The sequence below is a fragment of the Mandrillus leucophaeus genome, unplaced genomic scaffold, assembly GCF_000951045.1.
Source record: "Mandrillus leucophaeus isolate KB7577 unplaced genomic scaffold, Mleu.le_1.0 Scaffold163, whole genome shotgun sequence".
NCBI classification, from domain to species: domain Eukaryota; kingdom Metazoa; phylum Chordata; class Mammalia; order Primates; family Cercopithecidae; genus Mandrillus; species Mandrillus leucophaeus.
Genome location: NW_012101621.1, coordinates 1,482,878 through 1,490,741, shown reverse-complemented (window position 1 = coordinate 1,490,741; position 7,864 = coordinate 1,482,878). Strand labels below are relative to the sequence as shown.

The 7,864-nt window shown below is 42.8% G+C and overlaps 4 non-coding genes across 4 annotated transcripts; 3 read left to right on the top strand and 1 right to left on the bottom strand.

The window, feature by feature from the left end:
* Positions 1 to 2,655: 2,655 nt before the first annotated feature.
* Positions 2,656 to 2,728, top strand: TRNAT-UGU. The gene has a single exon. It is a non-coding gene; the product is annotated as a tRNA-Thr (tRNA).
* Positions 2,729 to 3,051: 323 nt separating this feature from the next.
* Positions 3,052 to 3,123, top strand: TRNAP-AGG. Its single transcript has one exon. It is a non-coding gene; the product is annotated as a tRNA-Pro (tRNA).
* Positions 3,124 to 6,655: 3,532 nt separating this feature from the next.
* On the bottom strand, positions 6,656 to 6,737 carry TRNAL-AAG. Its single transcript has one exon. It is a non-coding gene; the product is annotated as a tRNA-Leu (tRNA).
* A 698-nt stretch (positions 6,738 to 7,435) lies between these two features.
* On the top strand, positions 7,436 to 7,507 carry TRNAP-AGG. The gene has a single exon. It is a non-coding gene; the product is annotated as a tRNA-Pro (tRNA).
* Positions 7,508 to 7,864: the final 357 nt, after the last annotated feature.

Here is a 7,864-nt window from a genome sequence, read left to right as displayed (position 1 = left end):
CAAAAAAAAAAAAAAAAAAAAAAGAAAGCTCTGAATATCCTTTGCTTGTTCTCATTAACTGGTGTTCATTTATTTCCACATTAGGATTAAATTTTTTCCAAATGGAAAGTTGAGGGGAAATGGAAGAAATACAGACAAACAACAAAAAAAGCAATTAAAAATATTGCTAAGATTACAACTAGGAGTCAAGTTGCTCAGCCGAGGAAGTGCTCAGGATGGGCCAGAACACACTGGAGCACAACCAGGTTTGCTGTTGCTAAGTCTGATAAACTAGTAGAAAGGGCTCTTGGAGTTTCCTAGAGTCCAACAGGCCAACTCCAGTGAATTGTGGAGTAAGGGGCTGGAAGAATGAGGATATAACATAAGGTCCTGGGACAACCTTTGATGGTAGGAGGTGGGCTCAGTGTGGACACGGTCAATTGGTCAAAGGTTTATTTGTACTGATAGAGGAGTAAGAACCCTCTCCACAAAGCCAGCCTCTGTCTAGGAGAAACCAGAAACATCAGATCCATGATTGTTGCCCTGGCTTCTCTCCTTGGAATACTTCTTTGAATATTTAAAATTATTATTATTATTATTTAGACTGAGTCTGGCTCTGTCGCCCAGGATGGAGTGCAGTGGCGCGATCTCAGCTCACTGCAACCTCCGCCTCCCGGGTTCAAGCAATTCTCCTGCCTCAGCCTCCTGGGTAGCTGGGACTACAGGCGCGTGCCACCATGCACTAATTTTTGATATTTTCAGTAGAGATGGGGCTTCACCGTGTTAGTCAGGATGGTCTCAATCTCCTGGCCTCGTGATCCGACCGCCTCGGCCTCCCATATTTAAATTATTCTTAAATGTATAACAGTCTGTGGTTAGAAGATAAGAAATCAATTCGTGTAGGGAATAGAAGTGAGCTTGCCCAATTGTGACAGGGTGAGAATGAGGGTACAGATTCTAAGAGAAGGTGAGGAGCCATGAATACCATCAGAGAAAGACAAGCAGAGAGAGGAGGAGAAACAGCAAAGAGGAAGAAGGCCGTTTGAGAGACAGTTTACACTGCTTAGTAGTTTTGCCTATGGCCAGTCTCTCTGAAAATAATGATAATGAAGATAATACTAAAAATGATTATAATAATAAACACCTATTTCCAAAACAGGGACATTGAGACCTGGCAGAGTTAAATAACCGATTTAGGTTTTTTCTAACCACTGCACTACATACTCTATGTCTATACCTGCCAACAATCACATATCAACTATGACCAAAAGTTTATTTTAATTTGACTTTTCTGCTCTAGAAAAAAGGTAGGCCTACTTGTGTCCCCCTGATGTTTAAAAAAAAAAAAAAAAAAGGTAGGCAACTTGCCATTTCCTTAAGCTATGAGGTGTGTCTTTAGGCCCAAAGAGATCACGTTAGAGGTTTTCTCCAGTGAAGTGTCTTATGTAGGCAAATAGAGTACAGCGATTCAATTTTTAATTCAATAAGTTAAAACAAAGCCTTGTAGTTCTCTTGGGAGTAGGAGACTGAGGGTTAAACACCCAGGAGTCTTAGAAGGAACAGCCCTTGTCAGGCTACAGAAGATATGTATTCATCTCACCTTGGGACAACATTGTGAGGCCTCTTCCTGACTCATCCCAAATCCGAGAATATCTGCCACAAATGCCTTACTTTCCTATCTAAATAGAGCACTTTTCTTCCTTGAAAATGTGTAAGGTCAACAGCATCGTGTTTTACGTTTAAATAGTGAAAATTAAAGGAGACAATGAATCATAATAACCTTACAGATTTCTTACAAATTTTGCGATCTTGGACATGAAAGCACTAAAAAATTGTAAGTAAAAAAGCAGACCTGTGGTCAGAGGGTCTAAATCTTACTAAGTAGAGTCGCGTCACTTCTTGGGTTTTCATGAATCAGTGCTTTTTTTCAATGTTCTCATCTACGGCTTACTTGCTATAAGAAATGGGTACGAGATCTTTCTTAGTTAAATAATTGCTTAGTTTCTGTTCACCAGCTTATATAAACAAGGTTTCTAAAAATTAAAAACAATCTTTTCTAAAAAGTCGTATTATTTTCATACCAACTGTGTATAAATCTGTGTATGTCTTTAGGGAAGGATTAAACTCTTCTTCCTCAACACCCCTTTTTCCTGTTTGCTTCTACCTCTGGACCTTGGAGAGTGAGGGATTAACTCCAGAAAGGCAAGTTTAGAGGTTTGGGGATCCGGATTGAGAAAGGAAAAAATCGTGGAAAATCTCTTCTCACCTCCGTCCCTGGATTTTACCACCATATTAAGCCGAAGGAGTGCACTACAATTTCCTTGTCCATCAGACGCCCTCCGTAGACGCCTCATATTTCGGGGAGGTGTGTGTGTGGGGTCGCCCTTGTACCCAAAGATCTGAAATTCTTACATCAACACCATTTCCATGCACCACAGAGGCACAGTAGGCAACGTCTCAAGAGAGTATTAGGGTGAGGAACGGGAAGACAGCCTGGTAGTTGCTGTGCTCAAAGCAGAATCTTTTCGAGGGATTTACAGAGCACGAAAATGTTCTCATTTTGTAGGAGAATATCCTGGAATTTTACTCAAGCTAACATCCTATTGAATAGCTAGAATGCTAGCGGCACAATACCAATCTATAAGATGAAAGGTAGAAAAAGCTAATCCACGCGAGGGCTCCATAGCTCAGGGGTTAGAGCACTGGTCTTGTAAACCAGGGGTCGCGAGTTCAATTCTCGCTGGGGCCTGTGTATCTTTTTTCCCTCTTGCTCACAGGAATTTTCACATCAGAAGGTAAGCGGGGTCAGACAATGCGGCAGCAGAGTGGCTGTCGCTTGGCACATCTGCATGACTTCAAGTCGGCGCCGCTTCGGCAGTCATTTAGGCCGGGTGGGTTCACGCCTGCTACGGAAGCTGCCAGTCTCAATAACTTGGGGCGTGTGGTTTACTTCTGCTGTGCAAATAAGTATGTATTCCTGCCGATAGAAGGCACCCAAGAACCTAGTTCATCAGAAAACTGCCTAATGATTTGAATAAGCCTTGGGGCGTAATTTAAATGGTTTTATATCGTGGCTCGTTGGTCTAGGGGTATGATTCTCGCTTAGGGTGCGAGAGGTCCCGGGTTCAAATCCCGGACGAGCCCTCGCTTTTTCAACTCAACAAGGAATGTCGTGTTGAAAACGTCACGACTGCACTTTGCTCTCCCTGTGTACTGTGCTTTGAAAAATTGCAGCCAAAGACTCCCCAGGGATGTGAAACAGCAAAGCAGAGAAAGCCTCAGGTTATCTTTTTTATTCTCTCTGAGAAACTGTAACACATCTTCTTCTCCTTGCCTACCTCTAGCAATCCTGTCAAGTCAAATAAAATAGCGTATGCAAAGTTGCTCGGAAACTTTAGCCCTTGCTAAACACAAGGAGCTGCTTTCTTTCCTGGGAATGAATTGGGAGCTGACACATACTAACATTGTCATCATGTGTTATCTTTTAAAAAAGGTTTATGGTTGCGCGCGGTGGCTCACTCCTGTAATCCCAGCACTTTGGGAGGCCGAGGCGGGTGGATCACAAGGTCAGGAGATCGAGACCATCCTGGCTAAGATAGTGAAACCCCGTCTCTACTAAAAATACAAAAAATAAGCAGGCGTGGTGGCGGGCGCCTGTAGTCCCAGCTACTCGGGAGGCTGAGGCAGGAGAATAGCGTGAACCCGGGAGGCGGAGCTTGCAGTGAGCCGAGATGGTGCCACTGCACTCCAGCCTGGGCTACAGAGCAAGACTCCGTCTCAAAAAAAAAAAAATAAATAAAATAAAATAAAATAAATAAAAAGGGGTTTATATGTTATTACATAATATTGCCTTTTCTTCTCCTTTTCCTTTCTTTCCTTTTGCCCCACCCTTTCTGCTTTTTGTTTGCTTGTTTGTTTTGTACTGTGAGGCAGGCAATGAATTCTGTGAACTCCAGTGGAGCAATAGAGTGATGAGGGAAAGTGTATCTCCACAGGCAAATTTTGAAATGTTAACTTTAAAAATCATGTTTTGTGAACCCTTAGCAACTTTCTTTATTGTGTGAATAACTATTACAGAATAAAACGATTCCATTAGAAGTGAACTATAGCCCCTCCTGGAAGCAGATGGACGAACTTACCCACATCAACACTCATCGTCTCTGTCTTCTGTCTTGTTTCAAGGCCCATCTTTCACTTTTCATATTTAAGGGCAGCTCCTTCAGTTTCACATCAGATGAATTTTCCATTTCCTCTCCTTTAGGTAAGGACTTGGTTTCTGAAATCAACATTACCTCCGCACCTCCACCCCCAAGCCCCTAAGAACACACACAGCAGCTATTTCCCCCAGTGTGCCAATCATTCCAATTAGCATACAAACCCCAAACAGCTGCAGTCTCACCAATCCTTAAAAAAAACGCCTTCTTAACCACTCTTCCTAATTCTCTTTCTTCTGCATAGATAAAAATAAAAGTTCTTAAAAGTTATGCATTATGTATCTCAACTTCCTGCCCTCATGCTGTCCTCTACCAATTATGATCAGGCCTTTTTTCTCCACCACTCCACTTGAAATGGCTCTTGTCAAGCTTACCAACGACTTTGATGTTTCCAGATCTAAAGGTCACTTTTCAGTCTTCGTCCTACTTCATTTCTCATCTCAGGAGGCTACTTTTCACTCTCTTTTGATGGCTCCTCCTCTCCTGACCTCTCAATATTTGAGTGTTGTCTTGCTCTCTCCTTGCCCATTTTTTTGTTTCTCTCTCTATACTTATCAAGTCATGAGGTTTAACATAGCATCGTTTACTGATGACTCCTATTCATAAGCCTGGACCTAGATTTGTAGATATAGTCACCTGCTTGCCCCAGCATGTGAACGAGTTACAGGCATCTCAGAATTAACTTGTCTCAAATGATACCCTTGATTTCCTGCCGCTCCTCTTCCAGTTGCTCTCCAACCACCATCCGTATCTCAGGAAACATCCATCATTTATCCAGTTTCTCCAACATCACATCCAATCCATTGTTCTATCTTCATCTATTTCCCAAAACATTCATTATCACTCTAGTTTAAGTTCTCCTTCAACTCTTACAAATCCCATAATAGTCTTCTAATTCATCTTCCTACTTTTTCTCTACTCCCTATTCTAGAGAACGGCCAGAGTTATCCTATTAAAATGTAAGCCAAACAATGCTCTCCTCCACTTAAAAGCAGCCAATAACTTCTCACATTTAGAACAGAATCTGTGATCGAGCTCTTGTGTGTTCCGGTGGTGTCTGTCCCTCTGATAGCAACTGCTTACCCCCTCCTCCTCCTTCTCACTCACTTTCTTCTAGCTATACTGACCCTCCCGCTGTTCCTCAAATCCATGGGCCTTATTTCTTGTTCCGGACTTTTCATTTACTGTTTCCTTTGCCTAGAACATCATTTCCTCAAATATTTGTATCCCTCTCTCTCTGTCACTCCTTCTGTGCTCAAATGTTACCTCTTTAGAGACAACTTCCTTGACCACTCTTTCCAAAATAGCCTCCAATTGCCATTATACCCTACACTAATTTATTGCTGTTCACAGCATTTATCACTACTTAATATTATTATATGCAGTTCTTTCCTTCTTTCTTTTTGTTTCCCCTACAAGAATATAAGCTCCAGGAAGGCAAATCTTTTGTTGTGCTCGATTTTGTACACTCAGCACTTAGCAATGTGTACTATACATAGTTGGCAATTAATAATGAATAGATGAATGGATGGATGAATATTACCACACTCCTGGGCACACCTGCTGATCTCCAGAGGCCACAATTAAATGGCAATTTATTTCCAGTTTCTGTAGAGTCAGATTGGAATCTTCCTACGGATAATAGCCATGGCTATGGAATTATGTTACAAATGGAAACCTAAATTAAGCTTTCTTGTCTCTGCAGACTAGACGCTAAGCACCTTATATATATTTACTAATTTTCATAATAGAAGTATGTATTATCTCCATTGTACAAATGAGGAAATAGAGGCACACAAAAGGTAAGCAGCTTGCCCAAGTCACTATTCCACAGTCAGGAATGTAAGAATTGCCACCGGTTGCATTCTAACAGCCCAGCCCACGGTCCCTTCACCATCCTTCCCTCGTCACTGCACTACTGTCCTTATGCCACATTTGTTTTCTACTCAATGATGTTTTACAGTGTTTCAAGACCATTTTTTGTAAATGTAGGGTTTATTTTTCCAGTTTAGACTGTGAGTTTCCCTTGTGGGTAGGCATTATTTTATTCATCTTTCTGTACTCCTCAAAAACTAGAACAGTGCGAATTACGCTCGTCTACTTAAAGGCAAAGAGCTCAAAATACGCTTGTCCACTTAAAGGCAAAGCAAAGGCTACACATGAATGTTATTAATGTCCTAGCACTTTCCTTCCTTTGGGAAACCATGGATTCAAAAGCATCTTTATGATCTTGAGAGGATTTTACTGTCTTTATGAAGTACTGCACATTATGAAAGACTCAGAAATACGAGACATTCCAAAATAGCACACAGCTACATTCTTTACCAACTGGAGATACGAGATTGGGTGCTAAAGAAGGGTGAAGAGACTGTGTTAACGTCGTAGCGCCAGTACAGTAATCGGAATACACGGATGGTTTTTCCAAGGGGGGGAAAAAAAAAAAAAAAAAAAAGCGAAGCACATGGCAGCGGTGGGATTCGAACCCACGCCCCCGAAGAGACTGGAGCCTTAATCCAGCGCCTTAGACCGCTCGGCCACGCTACCAGCCGGCGAACAACCAGGAACATATTCTCTACCCTTTTCTCTCTTACCCTCCCCGCCTGCCAACTTCATGATCCTGTATTTGTAGTTTTACCGAAGTTTTTCTTTCTTTTCTTTCTGGCTTGTTTAGCTCTCCTTCATCTTTTAAGCCGCACTATTTGAAATTGGTGGAAAGAGCTATAATACATGTTTTGAAAGGTGTCCCGAGAGAGGGAGGGTAATCTTGTCAGGTCTAACGGTTTGGAGCGCCAGCCCCGTGCCAGGTAAGGCGGGTCACCGGGCAGCGTCACGGCCCTCTTCTGCCTCGGGGTCTCTCCACGGAGGGCGCCCTGCGGCGACAGCTTTCGCCGGTCGCGGGCACGGCGGTCGGTACCTGCTAAGGACGAGATGCCTTCCGGCCACCGGATAACTTGGGACGGTCCCTGATTTGCCCGCTCCCTGTTCTGCAGCATCTTTGGCTCACTCGGAAGTGAAAACATGCAGCTAAATTATTCCCGCTGACGCCTGAACAGTGTTCCTAAAAGGGATCTGCAGTCAAAAGGCGCCGCCTTCCGGAATTTAGGTGAGAAAACCTGCAGTGATTAATTTTATCCACTAGGTGTCACCCATGCCCATAGTTATAGAAGACGACAGTGACCAACTGTAGACGTGGCTAAAACTTTCCTTATTGAAGTTTAGTAACCCAAGCAAATTTTACAGGTGGCTCGTTGGTCTAGGGGTATGATTCTCGCTTAGGGTGCGAGAGGTCCCGGGTTCAAATCCCGGACGAGCCCTCGCTTTTTCAACTCAACAAGGAATGTCGTGTTGAAAACGTCACGACTGCACTTTGCTCTCCCTGTGTACTGTGCTTTGAAAAATTGCAGCCAAAGACTCCCCAGGGATGTGAAACAGCAAAGCAGAGAAAGCCTCAGGTTATCTTTTTTATTCTCTCTGAGAAACTGTAACACATCTTCTTCTCCTTGCCTACCTCTAGCAATCCTGTCAAGTCAAATAAAATAGCGTATGCAAAGTTGCTCGGAAACTTTAGCCCTTGCTAAACACAAGGAGCTGCTTTCTTTCCTGGGAATGAATTGGGAGCTGACACATACTAACATTGTCATCATGTGTTATCTTTTAAAAAAGGTTTATGG